This window comes from Meriones unguiculatus, chromosome 7, assembly GCF_030254825.1.
Source record: "Meriones unguiculatus strain TT.TT164.6M chromosome 7, Bangor_MerUng_6.1, whole genome shotgun sequence".
Lineage (NCBI taxonomy): Eukaryota > Metazoa > Chordata > Mammalia > Rodentia > Muridae > Meriones > Meriones unguiculatus.
This window is the reverse complement of record NC_083355.1, coordinates 2,717,019-2,737,393: the sequence shown is the minus strand read 5'-3', so window position 1 is coordinate 2,737,393 and position 20,375 is coordinate 2,717,019. Positions and strand designations below refer to the sequence as shown.

Sequence of the window (20,375 nt, the reverse complement as noted above, 5' to 3'; positions counted from 1 at the left end):
TGTGTCCCACAGCACGCCCTTGTCCACACGTCTTCCCTTGCAAGTGTTCACTGCAGTGAGCATTAGTCTGGTTCCAGGCCTCTGCTGCACTGTCCGCACTGGTCCCCACCCGGGCTCCTCTCCGACATCCTGCTGTTGTCCAGTGTCATGCAGATCCTGCAGCCTTGGATCAACAGGACTGGCTCAGAGCTGGCTCCCCTGCACCCACATGCCACCACAGCCTGCTCTCCTGTGCTGCAGTCGCGGTGTGGGGCCCGCTCTCCTGAGCGCTGGAGCCAGTGAGGGCGTGGGACGGCTCTCCTGCTCTGCCACCCTCAGAGCTGGCGCACCTGTGCCTGCTCCACCACCAGGGTCGGCTCTCCTGTGTTGCCCAGGCAGGGTGCAGGCCCTGCTCTCCTACTCTGGTGACCTGGGCCCAGCTCTCCTGATTCCTGCAGGTGGTGAGGAGGTACTGGGCACCAAGCCCAGCACACACCCACACCACCTCACAGCAGACACTGGTGGGGCCAGCTCTGCCAGGCTCACAGCCTCGGGGCTGGCTCGGCCACGCCTCCAGCACCAGGGCTCTCCGGTGCTGCCCAGGCCAGGGGCAGGGGCGGTTCTCCTGGGCTGCTGAGGGGCAGGGTGGCTCTCTTATGCTGCTGAGGGGCAGGGTGGCTCTCCCGTGTTGCTGAGGGCAGGGGTGGCTCTCCCGGGCTGCTGAGGGGCAGGGTGACTCTCCTAGGCTGCTGAGGGGCAGGGTGGCTCTCCTGGGCTGCCTCTGAGGGGCAGGGTGGCTCTCCTGGGATGCTGAGGGCCAGGGTGGCTCTCCTGGGCTGCTGGTGGCTCTCCTGAGCTGCTGAGGGGCAGGGTGGCTCTCCTGGGCTGCTGGTGGCTCTCCTGGGCTGCTGAGGGGCAGGGCCGGCTCTGCAGCCCTTGGACAGCTGCTTGGTTCCAGGTGGCAGCCCAGGGCAGGGATGTCCGCATGGTGTTTAGTAGTAATGTGAGCCACGTGCATCCACAGATGCCTGCTGCTGCATGGCCACAGACCCAGGCCTGGCCCTCAGCTGCAGCCAGGGCTGGGACCTCACCATGGCCTCAGGTAGCAGGGCTGGCCACTCACAACAGGCTGCTCCCGTCCACCCTCGAGCCTCATCCGCCTGTCTTCAACGCTCACGCTGTTCCTCTCGTTCTCTCCCGCCTGTGTGCCGCACACATGCGTGCTGTAGCCGTCCCTGCTGCAGACAGGCCGTGCAACAGGCGGGCCCCTGGGTGTCTTCCTCTGCCACATGGCGTGGCAGTGGGTGCATCTCTGAAGGTTTTTAACCTTACTGGAGCCAGGCTTACTTTCTCCTTTGCTGTTTTTGTTTCTGATGTCACAGCTAAGAAGCCCCTGCCTGACCAGGCCTGACTTCTCTCAGTCTGTGCCTTAGGTCTTTGTTGAGTTTACTTGGCATGTGGTGTGAGGTTGGCAGGTCTGACTTCATTCTTCCACTGGTCCCAGCACCACAGGTTAGCCCACCTGAGTGACTGGAGCAGAGGGATCAGCAGGTCAAGGCCAGCCCAGGTGTATAGACCCTGTCATGAAAAACCGGAGAGCCGAGTATTGTGGCCCACACCTTTAATCCCATCACTTAGGAGGCAGAGGCAGGTGGCTCTCTGAAGTCTGAGGGTAGCCTGGTCTACATACAGACTTCCAGAACAGCCATGGCTACACAGAAACCCTGTCTCCAAAAACCAAATGACAGAGAGAGACAGATTGATTTCTGGATTGAAGTATTCTGGCAACCTGTGAGTTCGGATCCGTGGCGTCACCAGCCTTACCCCTCAACCCCCACTTGTCTGGGAAGTGCATCCTCCAGCCTCCTTCTCTCACAAGACTGTTTGGGCTGTTAGGGGCCCTGGGAATTCCATAGGAATTTTAGGATAAGCATCTCAATTTCCACAAAGATGCCAGATGGGGCTCTGAGGAAGACCGCAGTGCAATCATGGACAGAGCTGGAGAGCTGGCCCTCAAGCGTGGGGAGCCTCCAGGTCCACGCGTGGGTGCGCTTGTGGTTTACTTGAGTCTCTTCTCGTTGAGAGTATTATCTTTCTCGGGGTATTAGCTTTGAACTTTTGTTACATTTGTTTTCCTTTTCGTGTGTAGTGCACACACGAGGTACATATCAGTGACTTTGCGTTGCTGCGAGAGAACACCGTGACGAAGGCCACTTAGGGAAGAGGGAAGGGTTGGCTTGTTTGGGCTACGGCAGAGGGAGCGTCCAGGATGGTGGTGAAGGCAGCGACTGCAGGAGCAGGAAACAGGGAAGTCACATCTTCACCCATGCTCAGAGGGCAGAGCCAGGGAGCAGGAGCAGGGTGAGCCCGAGTTCTCGAGCCTCCTTCAGTGAGAAGCTCTCCCCAGCAAGGCTCCCCTCCACCCGGAGCAGCACCACCAACCCGCTGCTCAACCGCCCGAGCAGACATCAGCCGTCCTTCCTGTCGCTTTCAGCCTTTTTGCCTTGAGATGGCATCTCGCTGAACTGGGATAGGCCCTTCGGCCAGGGCCCTCACGCTCTCCGTCTCTGCTCCCCAGTGCAGGGCTGCAGGTGTGTGCAACCATGGTGACAGGTTGCTGAGGGGTTGTTTGTGTTGACACAGGGTCTCTATTGTCCCGGCTGGCCTAGAACTTACTATGTAGCCCAGGCTGGCCTCAAACTCACCTGTCTTTGCTGCCCAGATGCTGGCATTAAAGGCGCACGCCCCCACTGGCACACTGCTGTTTTCGTGTTGCTCTGTGTGTCCCATCTGAACTGCTCGCCTCCGGCAGTTTCCATGGCCTCTCCACACAGATCATCCATCTGCAGAGAGGTAGTCTGGTGTCTCCCCTTGCAAGCTGGCTGTTTCCTCTTCCCTGTCTGTGCCTGCCTGTTCTGGGAAGCCCTCCATGGTTCGGGGTGGGGTGGCCAGCCCCATTTCCTTTCCTTTCCACTCCCAGCCCCAAGAGGACAGTGCCACCGCACGCAGTGCGGCCCCGTTCCCGGGGGCAGCACAGGGCTGCAGCAGCGCGGGGCATCAAGGATGTAGCTGGTGGCTCTGGGGCACACGGGTGTCAGCCCAAGGGAGACAGATCTGTCCAGGTACGATCTGAAGCTGGGAGAGAGGCCAGCAGGGCAAGCGACAACCAACCCTCGAAACGGGGCCATAGCTCCAGCCAGGCCACCTGGTTCTGTTACCAGGAGAACACAGAGGCCTGTGAGGGTCAGCAGGTGGAGGTGCTGGAAGCCTGGGGACCTGAGTCTGGTCCCCAGAACCCAGAGGGGGAAGGGCAGACTGAGTCCCCAAAGCCGGCTGAAGACCTCCACTGTGTACTTACTACCCACAGCGCACATGCACTCCCGCCCACACAGACAATAACAAAGATACACGTAGAGTCTGTGCCACGTGACGTTTTCCAGGAAGACAAGAGCAGACATTTGTTCATGTTGGGCAGGGAAAGATAAAACAATGATTTCACCAAGTTTCACATGGTGAAGCAGAGGATTATTGGGGTCACACACAGAGCCACTGGGGAGGGGCCTCCCAAGAGTGGGGAGACTCTCCAGCAGCCAGCGCCCTGAAAAGCCAGGCTGCTGTAGGCTCTAACAGGCTCGAGGACCTCCTCAGCCCTGAAAGGTGTCTTGGAGCCTCCTTCTTCTGCCTGGGAGGGAAATGGCTCAAAGTTATCCGTGAGAAGTAGCTCACCGGCCCACAAGCACCAGCGCGGCCCAGGGAGCCTGGGTTGGTGGCAGCGCCAAGCTGGTGACCACAAGTGTGCTTAAAGGCAGATGTTCCTCTACCGAGGTCAGTTCCCCTGCCTGTGAGGAGCAGGGCCTCCCAGTACGGCTCTGCCAGGCTTCAGGCTGCAGTGACTCTCTCTGGGAAGGGCAGAGCTGCTCTCACTCTTCTCCAGGGCCCAGCTGTACAGGGACACCCCCACACACCCACACCCACACCCACACAGAACAGACACTCCCAGAGCTAGGGTGAGGGTAACTAGCACCGATCCCAGTGTTTACAGTTAAATGGAATGTCAGCTACTAGAGGATTATGGGAGCAAGCCGCTCCCTGGTGATGGGTGGAGCCCCGAGAGTCTGTCTACAGCAATCATCCTGGAATATTTTCAATCTGGGTTTAAGAAGCAACCATCTGGGTTTGGGCCGGTGTGTGGCACGCACTTCTAATGCCAGCACTAAGGCGGCAAACGCAGGTGGATCTCTGAGTTCCAGCCCAGCCTGATCTACATAGTGAGTTCCAGGGCTACATGGTGAGACCCTGCCTCAAAGCAAACAAACCCCCACTTTGTTCTCTAGCACTGACCAGTGTTCCCCTTCTGCCTTGCTTAGGAAACATTTTTATGGGGGGAGTAAACATATACCTACCCTAATTTTTCTACACTAATTCCAGACTCAGAGCATTTAGCTGTAAGATTGGGGGGGGGAGTAAAAAGATTTATTTTTATATTTTGTACACACATACACATGTACTCACACTTACAAGCATGCACACCCATGTGTGTGCAGGTAGCCAGAAGAGGGTATCAGCTGCCAGCATCTGGAGCCACAAGCAGTTGTGAGCTGCCCTGACTGATCTCAAGGCCTCTGGAAGAGCAGCCACTCCGCAGCCCTGACTCATCTCTTGAGCACTGGCTGTCTTCAGAGACACATCTGGATCCGGACAGCCTCATGGGTGTGGCAATCCTCTTCCACCTCAGCCTTCCACTGGGATGACAGAGTTGGAGTCATGGTCCCAGCCACCCCTGGCTCTCCCTCCACGAAGAGGGCAGACACACTTCCATGCCAGCCTAGACACGGGCTGACATGGACCACGGTGGTGAGGCATGACAGCTGACACCGTGAGAAGCCGGAGCCGGGCTGGAGAGACTGAGGGAGCTTGCTGCTCACCTGAGACCCAGCACCCAGAAACAAGCCAGGTGTGCCACAAATGCCTGCTGTTACCGTTCCAAGGGCTCAAACACCCTCTTCCTGCTTCTAGCAAATATACACGAGACAAGAGCACACGCTCACAGAGTAACCAAGACAGACAGGAGGCTGGCTTTAACCCACCCACCTGAGGTAGAGGCGTCCTGTCCGGTTGCTTTCTCCTGTCTGAAGCATCTTGCGGGGTGTGCATGCTGTCTGGGAGCTCTCTGGTCTCATCTCCCCCCACAGCTCTTCCCCAGGTAGAAAACTCAGGTTCAAAATTGCACAGCAAAAAGGACAGTTTAACGGGGGGGGGGGATACCTGAGCTGTGAAAGACGGCCTGTCTGTGCGTCCCAGGAAAGGAGGAGCCTGGGAAGGCCCCTCCCAGGCCCAGGCTGGCCCTCCGTCACACCTGTGAGAGGCAGACCCCGAGAATCACACAAAGGGACCCAGGAACCGCTGAAGGCAGCAGGGCCTGAGCTGGCTAGGTTGATGGGCTGTAAAGACAGAAAAAACAACATTCCTGAGCAGATAATAGGATTGGAACAAATTCTTCATAGTGTGATGGTCAAACTGTCCAATTTACAACCTCAAATGACTTGTCACGCAGAGGACAGACAGCGTGCGCCTGGTTCCGAAGTGAAGGCAGCCGGGGGCAGACCTGGCTCAGCACTGGAGAGCGCCTGCTGCTCTAGCAGAGGACCCGAGTTCAGACCCCACACCGGAGTCAGTGACTCACAACCTCCAGACTCTGACCCTTCTCAGACCGCCACCCTTCTGCCTTCACCCCTCCAGACTCTGCGGTCCCCTCCCCCAACAACACATAAATGCAAATAAAAGTAAGTCTTAAAAAGCAAGCCAGCAGATACAGACTGAGCCGCACAGGTGATGAGGCACTTGGTGGCAGCACAGCCGAGCCGCCTCGCAGAGGCTGAGGCCACCACGCTGCAGACAAACGGAAACGGGGGAGTTGTCAACTGGAGAGTTGTCAACTGGAGAGCAGAAGGCACGGATGAGGACAGAGTGGGGACTCCACATCTGCAGGGCGGGGGACTGAGGAGACTCAGCGGCAGGCGTCTGAGGACAGAGTCTGTGAGGTGGGCCACTCTGTCCAGCCGGGCAAGCTCCCTGACCTGTGGACAGGTCAGTCTGTAGGTCCTTGTTTTCCAAGTGCAATGACCAAGTCTCCTCCCCAGAACCCACAGCTTAACATGCTGGGCATGGCAGTGTGCACCTGTAATCTCAGCCGGCTGAACTGGTGAGCACCAGGCCAACGAGAGAGACCCCGTCACAAAAGCCTTTCTTAGGAAGGACACTCAAAATCATCCTCCGGCTCCCCAACACATATCCACACATGGACCTGCAAAACACTATCGAAGAAAAAATAAAGACTAGCAGGGAAATGAAATATGAACAAAAAGACTCACATTAGCGAAAGACGCCAGTTTACAAAGTCAAGAAGCTCAGTGGATTTGTAAAAGTTTTCTAAATTTTACCAATTGAATTTGTAAGACTTCAAGGAAAACTGTGAGTCCACACATCACAGTCAACATGACAGGAACCAAAGCAAACACCAAACAGCAGCCACGCACAGGAAAGCTGCTGGCAATAGAGAGGCTGGGAGGCTGCAGGGTTCTCCTCAGAACAGGCAGAGGACTGCAGCGAAACTGAGAAAGGCGCTTCAGCCCAGAGCGCAGTGACCAGAAAGAGACCTCAGAGCCAGAAGCTGAAGGAAAGCCCAGGGGCGCCCCGCCCAGACATGAAGGGAATGCTGTCAGAGCTGATCGGCAGCTTCAGGAAGAGGACAGAAAAGGCAGCTGAGTGCGGGACTCGGGTCTGTCACCCCTGTGAACCCAGGAGGCTGAGACAGGAGGAGGCCAAGATTAAGGCTAGCCTGTGGTCACAGCCAGACTGTCTCATAAGAGCAAAATGAAAACAGAAGTAAGTGGCAAACACGGTGGGCAACAGGGAAATCCTCTCCCGCTTAAACACCAGCATACAAACTGTCTGCTGTGACAGTGGCAGGCACCCTGGTGAGATTCTCGGGGTATGGAGTCAGTGCACAGGGCTCTGACGTCAGTCACCAGGACAGTGTAAATGTGTAAATATCAAGGCAGACATTTACATGTGGAGGTTACAGTCTCTGGAGTGAGGATGAAAACGAAGGCGCACCTGCCATGCGTCGAGGCAGGAGGATCGGACCGGAAGGTGGGGATCTGCTGGGCTATCCTGAATTCAAGGCCAGCGTGAGCAATACAGTTAGAATGCGTTTCAGAACAAGACGATGCGTGTGAGGCTCCTCGGAAGAGCGCTTGTGGGATACCGTGCTCCGTTTCTGGCACCACAAAGTAACAATCCTCGTAATCAACAAGGAGGGTTGCAGCCAGAAAACCAGCAAGTTACCCAGTGCAAGAGAAGGCAGGAGACGGGTGTGTGTGTGTGTGTGTGTGTGTGTGTGTGTGTGTGTGTGAAGTCCATGTTAACAGAGTTTGTTTTTGTTTTAGGTTTATTTTTACTTATGTGAGTGTGTGCTAAACATGTGTTCGGGACCAGCACAGCCAGAAGAGGGCATAGGATGCTGGAGAGCTGGAGTTGCAGGTGACTGTCATCCTGATTTGGGTGCTGGGACCTGAACTGGATCCTCTGGAAAGACAGCAAGTGTGCTTGCCTCCCGAGCCAAGAGAGGCTAGCCCTTCAGTTGGAGCCTCCAGATCCAGGCGAAAGCAGTTCGTCTGTGAGAACCGTGCATACGTGTGCACGTGAGACTGTGTGTGTGTGCCATGTGTAAAGCCTGACCTTTTTTTTTGAGGAATGTGGAAGCCTGAACTCATAAGCAGGCTTGACAGGATGCGCTGGAAAGGCCCAGGAAGACAATGCCAAGAGCAGTGTGGGCTGGGGGAGGAGGAAGGAATTTCTTTGTTTTTGTTTTGAGACAGGCTACCTCTGTATCTTGGGGCTCTCCATGTAGACCAGGCTGGCCTTTAATTTACAGAGATTCACCCACCTCTGCCTCTGGGAGTGTGTGTACCACTGTACCCAACTAGAAGCAAAGATCTTAACAGCAGCTGGGCTAGACGCCAAGTGTGTTATATTTTGGCAAAGAATATGGCTGCTTTTCTGTCCTTGTCTTTTTCTCTTTTCTTTTTTTGAATTTTGAGACAGTGATCCACCTGCCTCTGCCTCCTGATTAAAGGCGTGTGCCACCACTCTTCTGCCCTCATCTTAAGAATCTGCCAGAGGCTGGATTTCAAAACAGCCTGTCACATGCTTCTTAGTAGTCACTCTACAATAAAAGAGGGCAAGTGGGCAAAAACAAACTCAAGATGCAGCTTAAAAAGGAAAGGAGTATCAGGAAGTTCGATGTTGGAGCCAAGGCTTAAGCTGTCCTCAAAGAGGAAGTTAAGGAGAGGCAAGACCCCACCTAGCTACATTCCAGCCAGTGAAAGGGCCTTAGGAATAAACAAAGGCAGCCCTGTGGTTCCTAGAGTTCCTCCTAGGCAGGCAGCCACTGGGGCAGTGTGGCCTCTGCGGCCCTGGGGCTGTGATGGGGCGTGGAACCGTCCACCAAGGCCAGGCAGCGCTCGGCGGGCCAGCCACTGCTCTGAGAGACCACTCCATGAAGGGTGGAGCCTGAGCTGTCAGAGACCCCAGATGTCAGTGTGTGACCTGCAGGCAGGAAGGGGAACCAGCTTAGAAGATGTATCTTGAAGTCAGAAAAGCTGGGAGGGTGATGCCATCCATGCCCTTTGCCATCAGACATGGGTTCCAGCCCTGCTTTGGGTCAGTATCTCCTCACTGTGCCCCCTTTCCTGTGTAGTCTGTGCCATTACTGTTGGAAGTACGTGATTTGCCTTTTGAGCTTACAGAGGCTAAAGAGACTGGCTTGAGTCTTTGGATCTTTAAACACTGTTGGAACTGGGCGAGAATGGGGACTTTGTAAGTTATACTAAATGCATTATGGTGTGGCCACAAGCCTGTGGAGGCCAGCAGGCCTGTGGAGGCCAGGGAGTAGAATGTGGTGGTTTTCATGAGAATGGCCCCCAAAGAATCATCTGAATACTTGGATCCAGTTGGTAGAACTGTTTGGGAAGGATTGGGAGGTGTGGCCTTGCTGGAGGCGGAGTGTCAGTGGGAGTGGGCTTTGCAATCTCCGTTCCCAGTGTGTCCTCTCTGCCTTCTGCTGTTGCACAGGACACGAGCTCTCAGCTGTTCCTGCCACCGTGGCTTTCACTGTCATGCACTCTAACCTTCTAAAACCATAAGCCCAATAATAATAATAATAATAATAGTAGTAGTAGTTGGTGTTAAGACAGGGTTTTACCACACAGCCCGGAGCCCTGACTGTTCTATAATCATTATGTAGACTCAAAAAGATGAGCTTCCCCTCTGCTTCCCAAATGCTGAGACTAAAGGTGTGCACCACCATGCCTGGCACAAAACCTTTTTCTTTTAAGTTGCCTTGTTCATGGTGTTTTACCACAGCAACAGAAAAGTAACTGAGAGGCCCTGCTTTAAAAATAAAAAATAAAAAGTTAAGCACAGGAAGCTGACTCCACATCAGACAGAGTCACTGAAGGAAAATCAATTCTCCGAGAACTAGCAAAGCACTAGAGAATATAAAGTCTTCTCTACAAAAGCACCAGAGCGCAGCAGTGGCAGCAGAGAGGGCAGGGTTGGATTCCAGAGGGGTGGACAGCGGACAGCGGACAGTAGAGCTGGCCATCTGCAGCTGGCCCTTGCCAAGTTTTCTCCCACTGGTTCTAATGACAAGCCTAAGGTTTGAGAGGTGGTTGACAAGAGGGGGCTGGGCTGAGCGTGGTGGCACCTTTAATCCAAGCGCCAGCGCCTGGAGGCAGGTGGACCCCATGGCTTTGAGGACAGCCTGCTCTATACTTAGACCCTGTCTCAAAACCAAGAGCATACAAGAGCGGCAACTGGAGGGCTAGCCTCTGCTTCCCAGTGGTGGGAGGTGGCAAAGCGCTTGCACCAACTGTGGAGAACAGAGCAAAGCAGAGGGCTTTGGCTTCCAGTGCACGGGAGACAGGGCAGGGACTCACAGCGTGGCCATGGCGGGAAGCCTTGGAGGATGGGTCTTGGCAACAGATGCCAGCCACCCCTCCAGTTGGCCTGGTGCCGCCAGCTTGGAGTGAGGCGGCCAGCCGCTCCCTGCAGGGGCGAGAGGGGGCACCACCATCGCCACTGGAGCAGAGGCTGTGGGAGTTGTGGTCTGCGTCTCCCGACCGCAGCGGCAGGAGAAAGTCAGTGGAGCTGCTGCGTGCACAAGCAAGCACGGCTAGGCTCTAAATCAACTTTACTCACAGGGCCTGGGAAGCAGCTCAGCTGGTCCAGTGCTTGCCTAGCATGCAAAATGAGCTTTATCCTCACTCCCAAATGAACCTGGCACAGACCTGCAGGTCTAGCATTTAAGCTGCAGAGGTGGGACCGGAGGAGCTCAAGGTTATCCTGGACTACACAATGAGTGTGAGGCCAGCCTGGGCTCCACGTATCTGTCTCAACAACAAATGGGCTGGAGAGATGGCTCAGCATGTGCTCTTGCCGAGGACCCAGGTTCGGTGCCCAGGACCCAGTGTGCCTAGAGAGAACCTGATGTCCTTTTTGGTCTCGGAGGTCCACATACATACACGTGAGCAAAATACTCTTCTTACACATGAAATTGGTTATTTTTTTTTGTTTTTTTTTTTAAGCAGCAGAAAGAAATGAACAAACAATACAACTTTATTTGTCAAGACCTGTGGTGGCCCCCAAGCTGCAGTATGGGGTGTCTATGGTCTGTACCACGAGACTCCAAGCCGTGACATCCAGCACAGCACGGGGCATGTGTAGTGAAAGGACATCGGCACAGACCCTGAACCCACCCTCCCAGCATGTTTTAACTTAAGAAAAGAGGAAGCCCTAGAGAATATAGATGCAGTGGCAGTGGAGAGTTTCGGCTGAGCCCAGACTCTATGGCAGATTTAAGACTGCCAGCTCAGACGGCCAGGCCTCTGAGCCCACAGCTGGTGACTCAGCCACAGCCTAGGAGTGAAGCCGCGGCTGTGGTCCAGTGTTGCCAGAGGCCCTGGAGCCTCACTGGAACTGGGAGGGAAGTGGGAACTCCCCTGGCCTGGCCTGAGCTAGCCACAGGCATTCCCTGCCCCCTGAGTGCCTGCCCGGGGCTCAGCGCCAGGAACTGTGTTCTTAGGAATGACTACCAGAGCCATTACTCTACAGAGGCCACTGCAGCCCTGCACAAAAGCACTTCTATGGGACACCGGCCCGGCACCCTGGTGCTCAGTCTGACTGCCCCCGACTCCTGTGATAACTGCTCGAGAGTAGTTCACAGTCCTTGTCTTAGCATAAGCTCTCAGGACTGTGTGACAGTGGAGACTGGGCCGGGTGTGGTGGGGCACGCCTTTAGTACGCCTTTAGGTGTTCAAGGCCAGCCTGGCCTACACAGTAAGTTCCAGGACAGCAGGGCCACCCAGAGACCTTGTCTCAAACAAACACACAACTTCCTCCTGGACTAATGAGAGGGCTCAGTGGCAGGAGCACGTGCTGCCAAGCCTGAGGCCTGGAGTTCAACGCTTGGGACTCAGCGACAGGAGAGAGTCAGCTTGGGCAAGTGTCCTCTGACCTCACGAGTGTGGGAGTCAGCCAGAGGCCCCACACCCACACCCCCCGCCAAGACAGGCCAGTCCAAGCTCCCTTGCTTACAGGGACAATATGCAGGCTGTGGTGACAGCAGGACCCCAGGTCAGCCAGAAGGGTGACAATGAAACTGCTGGTCCTCAGGCCAGGACTAGACACCATACGGCTGCAGCTGCCAGAGACTGCCTGGGGCAGAGGCAGCGACTCCTCCGTCCTCAGGTTTGTACCCAGGGCACCTACCCTGCCCAGGGTCACTGTTCCCCTTCGCTGGCACCCAGCGAGGGAGGCGGAGCTGCTTCAGTCCCTCTAGGCCGTCACCTGTCACCTGGCAGGGAATGACCAAACTCCCTGGCTGCTGCCTCACCTGTGCTAATCTGGGCTCCCACAGGCGCAGGTAGGGACTTCCCCTCCCCGCCGCTGGCATGTCTATGTCAGCTAGCATCTGCCAAGCTTCCTCAGGAGCTGCGAGCTGCCTGCGGCCAGGTGCAAGCTGGCTGTCCCCAGGCCCCTGCAAGCCCCTCCCACATGGAGCGCCAGAGCGAAGGCTGGGCTCCTTAAGAAGAGGCTTGTTCAGCCCCAAGGGGTCAGCCTGGCCTTATGTACACAGAACCAAAGCTAAACGGACTCAGGGGGCTCTCTGTATGTGTGCATGCATGTATATACACACATTAACTACATGTACTAAAGAAGGGATCATGGATGTGGGAGGATGGAATTCAGGAAGCGGAGTGCGTTCGGAGTCATGTAAATGCAGCGCTCATGTATGACGCTCTCAATGGAAGACAGTCATCTCATCATCACCAACAAAGGAGACCCCGGGAGGGGCTGACAGGCTCATCAGCCACCAGGGAAACGGGAACTAAAGCTTGTACTTCCAACTCATGCTCACCAGGGTGGCCGCGGCTTAAAATAACAGGGAAGGTGCGTTGATGAGGGTGTAGGGAACCTGGCAGCTTCAGACCCCTGATGAGAAGGTAAAATGGCAGCCCGCTCCGAGCAAGGTGGTAGAGTTAGCACCACAATCAAATCAAAGGAACAACCAACCGATCAAAACCCAAATCAGCAACAACAAAACACCCAAGGGAAAAGGAGAAAAAAAAAGATTGCGAACTTGGTGGCCGGACAGCGGTGGGTACAGGTTATGCACGCCCTGCCTGTCACTTAACCCAGCAGAGCTGACACCTTAGGTGGCTGTAGGTGCAAACGAACCACGAAGCAGCATTTCCCAGAAGCACCAGGCTTATAGGTGCACAAGGCGCCCCACACTCCTCTCCAGGCTCTTCCTAGGTGTAGCCTCATCTCTCAAGGGCAGGACCCTGCTGGCCACCCTCCTCTGAGCCTGAGCCTCCTGTGGCACCCACCGCTCAACTCCTGCCAGAGTGCTTACCCGCGCAGCAGGGCTCCTGTCCTTGACTTTCCACCAGGGGGCAGTGTTAGGACCCCTTAGCAGGATAAGGCATTCAGGGAACCTCCAGCCCCTGCTAGGCAAGGGTCCCAGGAGCTCCTGTCCTAGGGAAAAGCAGCCAAGCTGGGTGCCCAGGAGCCACTCACAGGCTCTTCTCCATCTGCTCCCAGGGTAACAGCAACAGTGCACACAGTGCTTGGAGAACACACACACACCTGTACTGCCGGGCACTACAGCCCAATTCCAGGGTCCGTAGTTGTGAGCCTGTGTGCTACCTGACCTCTGACCTGGGATCCAGAGTGCGGGGTTTCCTCCTTGGCCCTCTAGGAGCCAGGGGAAGCAGGGAAACGCCCCCAAGCCCAGCAGCACCAAGGCTCAGAAAGCCAACTCCTCAAGCTGTGCACTAAGGATTTTGCTGGCTCTTGGGGGGGGAGGGGGAAGCTCAGCTTGAGCTGAGAGTTACCAGCAGATTCCAAGGCGCTCTGGCAGCTCCATGTTTCTGCCAGCAGTGGTTGCAGAGTGACATTTGGAATGGCTGTCCAGCCGACCTTTGGCTGGACGGGGTGAAATGCCATGCATATTCTTTTAGAGCCACAGTGTCCTGGTAGGGGCAGAGGATTCCTTTCGTATGGACAGGGGACAGCTAGTTTTCTGCAGTCCTCCAGAAGATCTGCCTCTCAACCTTGAGAGAGGCAATGAGCCTGCTGCTGGGGAAATGACATTCCCAGGCTTAGCACTCCAGGAGCTTTTCTAACGCTCATCTTCCTTTCTGACCAGACATGCCAGGAACACCATCCTGGCCCTTCACACTCTTGGTGTTAGAAAGGCCCGCCTGGCAGGCTTTGCAGATGGCTCTGGGTGTGAGCGGCACCCTTCCCTCCCAGCCTGGCAGAGAAGCAGAGGCTGGCACGGGAGCCCGGCCAGTGCTGTTTCCCACATGCACGCCTTCCCCTTGGAGCTGGTTATGCCTTAGCCCTTGACCTTAGCCCTCAAGATTGCTTCCTCACCAAGACCCTTCCAGCACATGCCAGCGGAGCTATGGAAGGGCAGAGGGGTAGTTGTGTGTTGTGCAGTGGGGTGCAGCCCTCGTGTCTCTGGCGCATTCACCATGCCAGGGTTAAGTCTTCTGGGTCCCAGAGTGAGGGAGCAGAGTTGCCCTGTTTCGGGACACTGGCACTGTCTGCCTGAGGACAGCCCAGTGTTGTGACAACACGCCAGCAAGCTGGTCACATGCCCTCTCCGAAGCCGTCTGCAGGAAGACCTCCTCAGAGGACTAGGCCTCAAGAGAGCAGGAAGAGCATGCACTCGTCGTTCACAGGGTGCAGGAGCTTTGAAAGCCCCAGTGCCAGCTGGGGACTGGACCACACCAGGTCCTGCTGGGCTCTGGGCCTGAGGAGTCAGAATTGCCCCAGTCCCAGATCCCACAGCACCAGGTGGCAGGGCCTCCAGCCTTTCAGGCACAGCTTCCCCCGTTTACCCGTTTACCCGGAAACACCAGCATGCACAGGGACGTCCCGTGCTCTGTGCTGACACAACAGGTCGGCTGTCAGGGAGCCCTGTCTAGTTGTGCATCAAGCCTCCTGTACTTTGCATCCTGTGTGTGAGTGTGTATGTGTGTGTGTTGGGGGGGAAGATCTGCAGCAAGAAAATTTCAGACTTCAGAGTTGACGACAAGATTTCAAAATCTGGCTTTAAATAAACATGGAATTAAAAAAAGAGAGAGCGCACACGGAGCCTCCAACAGCCAAAATTAGCAGCAGCCAGCCCTGGGCAGGGAAGCCATCTGTGAGCGTGTGAGGCGGCACACAAGTCTGGGCTTCTCGCTCCAGGAGGACCAGCCGGGGACGGCGGTGCGGTGGGCTAGGACGCGGTGGAGCTCCCCAGGGCTCAGGGCTGGGTATCTTTTGACTTCAGGGTCTGGAGAACAATTTCCTCTGCCACGACCTGAAAACACCTTCAGACATGTTCAAGGCGACGGGGTTTAAGAGGTGGGCGCAGCAAGGAAACAAAGGAGACGTTTCTTTGGGGATGGGTAAGCACAGTGAGCAGGGAGCAAGGGCTGGCTTTTCTCTTTCCCCAGGGAAGCCAAGTGGCCACCCTGGCCTGTGGCGGGCACGCTGCAGAGCAGGTGGGCACGCCAGGCCTGCCTGTGCCTAGCTGCCAAGCTGCCATCCCACAGCAGTCTTGCTCCGGTGACAGGTACACCACGGCTCAGCTTTCTCATTCACCCACCTATGGTACAATCCTACCACCAGCTGGGTGTGCACAGAAGGCATGGGTGTGCCTGGCACAGGGTGGGCTTTCCCTGTTGCCAAGGGCACCCGCATGCCAGCACTCGAGGCTTAGTCTTGTGGTGTGCTTCGGCTGCAGGCTTTACCTCCGCGCCCCCCGCCCCCCTCGGTACACCCATGGTCCTCTGAGCGCACTCGGCCCGCTGCAGAAGGGATCGCTGCAGAGCTGCAGCCTGTCACCTGCCTGAGTTATTTAAGTCTGCATTGTCAGTTAATGTATTCTAATAGGCAAGTGGGTGACCGAGCTGGCAGACACAGGATGACGCGGAAATGGAAGAGGAGAGGCACCCAAGGAAACTTCAAGGCTTGTTTGCGCCCCTGTGCTCACCCCCGCGCTACCTCCCACGGGCACCTGGAGTCATGCCGAAGTGATGTGCAGATTACATAAGAGGGCGGGTGCTGGGGAAGTACCCCCACACACACGGGGCGACAGGGCAGGAGGGAGGTCACAGCTCCCACACCTCTACTTCAGCAGAAAGGCTCTGCCTTCCTCCGCCTGCCTGGACGGAGGCTCTCAGGGAGGCCACAACTGGACCAGAACTTTCTAATGTGGCTAAGAGGACAGAGGTAGGGCCAGGCGACACTCAGACAGCAAAAGACCAAGCTCACACCTCCACCCTCCAGGAGAGCACCCGGCCTGGCCCCTTCCTGCAAGCTACACTTGATGTCTGAGATGGCCAGGTGTGCAGAGCTAGCCTGCGCCCTACAGCGGCAGGCAGGACCCACAGGGTGGTTAAGGAGGCGCAGTCAGGGAGGAAGGCGGGTAGCAGGAGAGCTCCAGCAGGCAGCACAGGCAAGGCGAGACTGGCCCTGCACACCCTCTGACCTGCAGCCTGGGGCCCCACAAGGTCCTTTGCTCCATATTTCCTCACTCAGAGCAAAGATACTCCACATCCTTTTCTTTTTTCCTCTTTGGAGTGGCACCAGGAGGCAAGCCCAGGGCCTCAAACGTCCCCAGCCGGAGCTGTGGGTTTGCTGTTTAGTGGTATGTTTGCTACAGTTCAGGAGCCACTGCTCACACATTAACTGCAGTCCACAGTCCACTCGGCGCCCAGGTTCACTTAGTGTCCTTTCTGCCCAGGACGCAGCAGGACTCCAGGGGACATCAGTCTCTCTGTGTCCTCAGGGGGGTGGGGATGTGCAATCTCTCTGCCCCAGTCATGATGGGTGACATGGCAGCATGTGGAGCTGAGCAGGGTCTACTGTACTGTCCCTGCTGGCCTTGGAAGGGGAAGCTGAAGAGCAACAGGGAGTGCCCGGGCAGCGAGTGCCAGTCTGTAGGCATGGCTCCGCACCCCAATTCCTCTACCACTGCTCGGTACCCCACCTCTGCTCTGGGGGTCTGGGAGGCTAGGGGACCTGCCCAGGAGCTGCAGCAGGAGCCTCCCTGTGCAAGCTGACTGGAATGGACTCCTTAGACCTGGGCCTTCTCCTCACACTGCACCCTGCGCCTGTCAAGGTCAGGTCTCAACCTGTCCCCTTCCACTGTGGTAGGCTCTGCCTTGAAGGCCAGAAAGAACCTGAAGTGGCTGCTGGCACCTGAAACAGGCTTCCTGCTGGGAGGAGGGAGCTTTCTACCAGGCTCTCTGCGTTCTTGCTGATAAAGTTCCAGCCACTGAGCTGGCCAGCCTTTAGGACTGTCCTGAAACTAGAGCCAGTGCCCCCACACAAGAAGGCTTCTGCCCTCAGGCCTGGCCCAGCCCTCCCCCTCCTCCGCCCCCAGCCACGACCAGGGCGACAAGGGTGTGGAGAGGAAAAAAGGTTTTTCCCTACTCAGAAGTCTGTCTTCGACTGTCTCTCTCCTACTCTAGAACTTTCTGCTTACCAATTGCAAAAGCTTCAATCAGGAATGAAAATAGAATTCTGATTGGGAGATCTATCCCTTGGGAGAGAAGAAAGGGGGTGGGGTGGGGTGGGGTGGGGGTGGGGCAGGGCGAGGTGAGGTGGTATGGGGCAGGGTGGGGCGAGGTGGGATGGGGGTGGGGCAGGGCAGGGTGAGGTGGGATGGGGTGGGGCAGGGTAAGGTGGGGTAGAGAGCTTTCACCCCATAGGCACAGGTCTCCCACCATCTCTGGAGACCTCAGACCAACGGCCACCCTCCTAGGCCAGCAGAGTGGCTGAGGATGGAGGTGAAGGTGGAGTTGAGTCTGCTGGGGTCACTTCCCAAAGGGCAGCTTCTGCTGAGCACAGACTCCCCATCCAGAAGCCTGTCTTGCCAGGAGAACAGCTTGCTTGAAATGCAAAGGCTGTCATCCTGTAATTAAATCTGAGACCCCCCCTTCCCACATGACGCCGGGATGAAGCCACTTTATATAACACAACTAAAAATAAGCTTGTGGAGACACATACACTGGGCTCCCTACCCCCAGCCCGTCTCCAGAGCTGCCCACCCTGCACCCTGACCTGCAGCACCATGGCTCTGAGGCTGCTCCTGCCCTGGACCTGGCCTCAGCATTACGTGCGGGGAGAGCGTGAGGCCAGCGCTCAGCGGGTAGCCACTCGGGTTTATGGCTAGGGGCCGCAGAGCTCCACTCAGGGAGGAGTGGGTGGGGAAGCCGGCGGCATATGGACACTGCTCTGTCTCTCCCTCAGTGGCCCTCCCAGAGCTGCCCATTCACGGAAACCTGCTCCCATCCACCCTCCGACTTGTGGCACCCACCTCAGCACACTGGAAGAGCAGGGCGCGGTGGAAGGTCGGGGAGGATGTGCTGGCGGGGCGGCCATCACCACCCTGGGTGACACTTGTCACTGTTCCTCCTGGGAAGATGCGGGAAGAGCCAATGACAACGGGTCCACCTTGACAGCGGCTCCCTCTGCCTGAAGGACAGAAGTGGGTGCAAGCCCACCCTTGGGCCATAATTTTCTAGCTATCAGGCTGCTGCTCCCCCAGGAAAGGAGTAAGATGAAGTTTGTAGCAGGCTTTGGGTGGGGAGCAGTCAGGGAAGGGTGGCCTCCTCACTCCACTCAGAGCCACAGTCTCGCTCATCTGTGGATATCTGGCTTACAGTGTACCCACCCACTCAGCAACCTCAACTCCCACCCTTGATGCCCCCTACTACCGAACAGGTTAGGAAGGCCTTGCGGAACACTGCAGAAATCTGGACTCAGCCTAGGGTCACCCCAATGGAGAGCTGCAGGGAAGATGTCCTCAGAGGCTCGATGTGAGCATAGGTCCTGACTGCCTCTGTCCTGCCCCAGCCACACCCCACAAAGTAGTAATGTCTGAGCCAGCCTTTGGTCACCGGCACTGAGCTGCAGGCAGGACATAGACATTTCAAGTGTCCTGACACCTCTCTTCCCACTGTGGGCTTCTTTTGCGGCTGGCCAAGCCTCCTGCCAGAAGGCCTCAGGTCTGCCGGAAGGCAAGCTGGCCTGAGTCTGTCAGCCACATGAATGTATGTGCTCTTTGCACAGAAACAGGGTGACTGTGGGTAGGCGGGCCCAGGAAAGGGCCTTGGGATGCTGCAGAAGGGGGTGTGGCCCAGACCATGGGAACTTTTCTGGGGAAGCCCTTTCCCCTCTCCCAGAGAGACCTCCTGTTTTTGTTGCCAGCCTCCACTTCTCATTCTCCTCTACGGCCCTGATCTTCTGGGGGTACACATGGACGGGCTGCCACTACCCCTGTACACTGGCTTCCGGCTGGCCTTCAGATCAGTGAGGGATCAGCGTCAGGCTGAGCAGACAGTATACCACATTGTCTAGAGAGAACAGGGAGAGAGATGGAGGGACAGCTATGCCCAACCAGCTGCATGAGCAGTATTAGACAGCCCCTACTCGACGGCCAGTCTAAAGTGGTTCTCCATCACTTGCAACAAAAAGAACCCGGGAAAACAGACACACAGGGATGTACACTGAAGTGACGATAAAGAAAAGAGGACACCAACACTAGTAGCTGAAAGAACAGGAAACCAAATGGCTGTCCTGGGCTTTCTAAGTCCTTCCATTTCCTCCTTCCACAGGTAGCAAAATGAACAGGGGCCCATCTGAGTCCTCTACTAACTGCTGAGGCCTGACAGCCGTGCAGTGGTATCCTCTGGGTTGCTGAAGGAGTTGAATGACCAGCTGTCCAGGAAATGGATGGGGCAGCGTTATGTTTAATTAAAGGGAAACATTCAGCTCTGGTGTTTTACAAGGTAAAGCAAATAGTTCCTCTACTTTACGTAAATATTTCTCCAAAGGAACGGTGCTGGAACCCCGCGTGCCAACCTGGTCAGTTTCCTCAGCCAAGCCTTACCCACTACCTTTCTTAAACCACCATCCACCAGGCAGCTCCAAGCTGTGCTGGGAGTGAGGCTCCTCCCCAGGAGCTTCCCACCCACTCCCGCCCCCGCCCCTCACTCCCTCGCACACCACCCCCTAGGAGTCTCTCCACGCCCCACTCGCCCCTCTTCTGGGTCCTCTCCCCAGAATCCTACACCCTGCTTGGACCCCATACTCCGCCCAGCGTCTGTCCACCTCAAGGACCCGCCCGAGGGTCCAGCTTGTCATGATCCTGCCTCCAGGGTTCAGGAACCTCCCTCTAGAATTCAGCACCCTCCTCCGTCTCCACCCACTCCGGCCCGGGGCGCCCTCCCTTCCGGAAGACCGTCCAGGGTCCACGCGAGCCTCGCCGACTCACCTGCAATAGTGCGGGAGCCACCGGCTCCTTTACCGCACTCCTGCGGGACCCCTCGAAGGCCCGCGGCCCCGACCGCTGCCTCCCGAGTGCCGCCTCCACGCGCGCTCACGCCGGCGCCACCCGCACCGCCCACAGCCCGCGCTCTCTCTTCCTGCGCCACCCCGCCCCCGCTTCCCGCCCCCAGCCCGGCTGTCGTTCCGACCCCCTCAGGCTGCTCCGGGGCCTCCGCGCAAGCCGCGCCTCCGCCTCCCGGTGGCCGGCCAATCGTCGCTCGTAGCCGGCCCCCTAGTCCCGCCTCTAGCCCCGCCCTTCGCCCCCGCCTCCGAAATCCACCAATAGAAAGGACGGCGGAGGAGCGGGCCTGGCGGTTGCCTAGCAGCGGTTGGGCTGGGCGGGGGCGGACAGCCGGGGGCGGTGATCCGGGCGCGGCGGGGGCGGGGCAAGGGGCGGGGCCTCCAGGGGGCGGGAACCTTCGGCGGCTATAAAAGCA

At 56.9% G+C, this 20,375-nt stretch overlaps 1 long non-coding RNA gene across 13 annotated transcripts; it reads right to left on the bottom strand.

Moving 5' to 3' along the window:
* Positions 1–1,583: 1,583 nt before the first annotated feature.
* Positions 1,584–20,072, bottom strand: LOC110549904 (uncharacterized). Of its 13 annotated transcripts, none has more exons than XR_009592672.1 (9): positions 19,886–20,071; positions 18,801–18,965; positions 17,927–18,024; positions 6,158–6,293; positions 5,513–6,056; positions 5,071–5,420; positions 4,498–4,721; positions 2,685–2,822; positions 1,584–2,267 (listed from the first exon to the last, which is right to left on the bottom strand). It is a non-coding gene; the product is annotated as an uncharacterized LOC110549904 (long non-coding RNA). The 13 variants fall into 13 exon arrangements; XR_009592675.1 differs by having other exon boundaries at positions 4,498–5,420; positions 5,513–5,614; positions 5,797–6,056; XR_009592674.1 differs by having other exon boundaries at positions 4,498–5,420; positions 5,513–5,609; positions 5,797–6,056.
* Between the last annotated feature and the right edge of the window lie 303 nt (positions 20,073–20,375).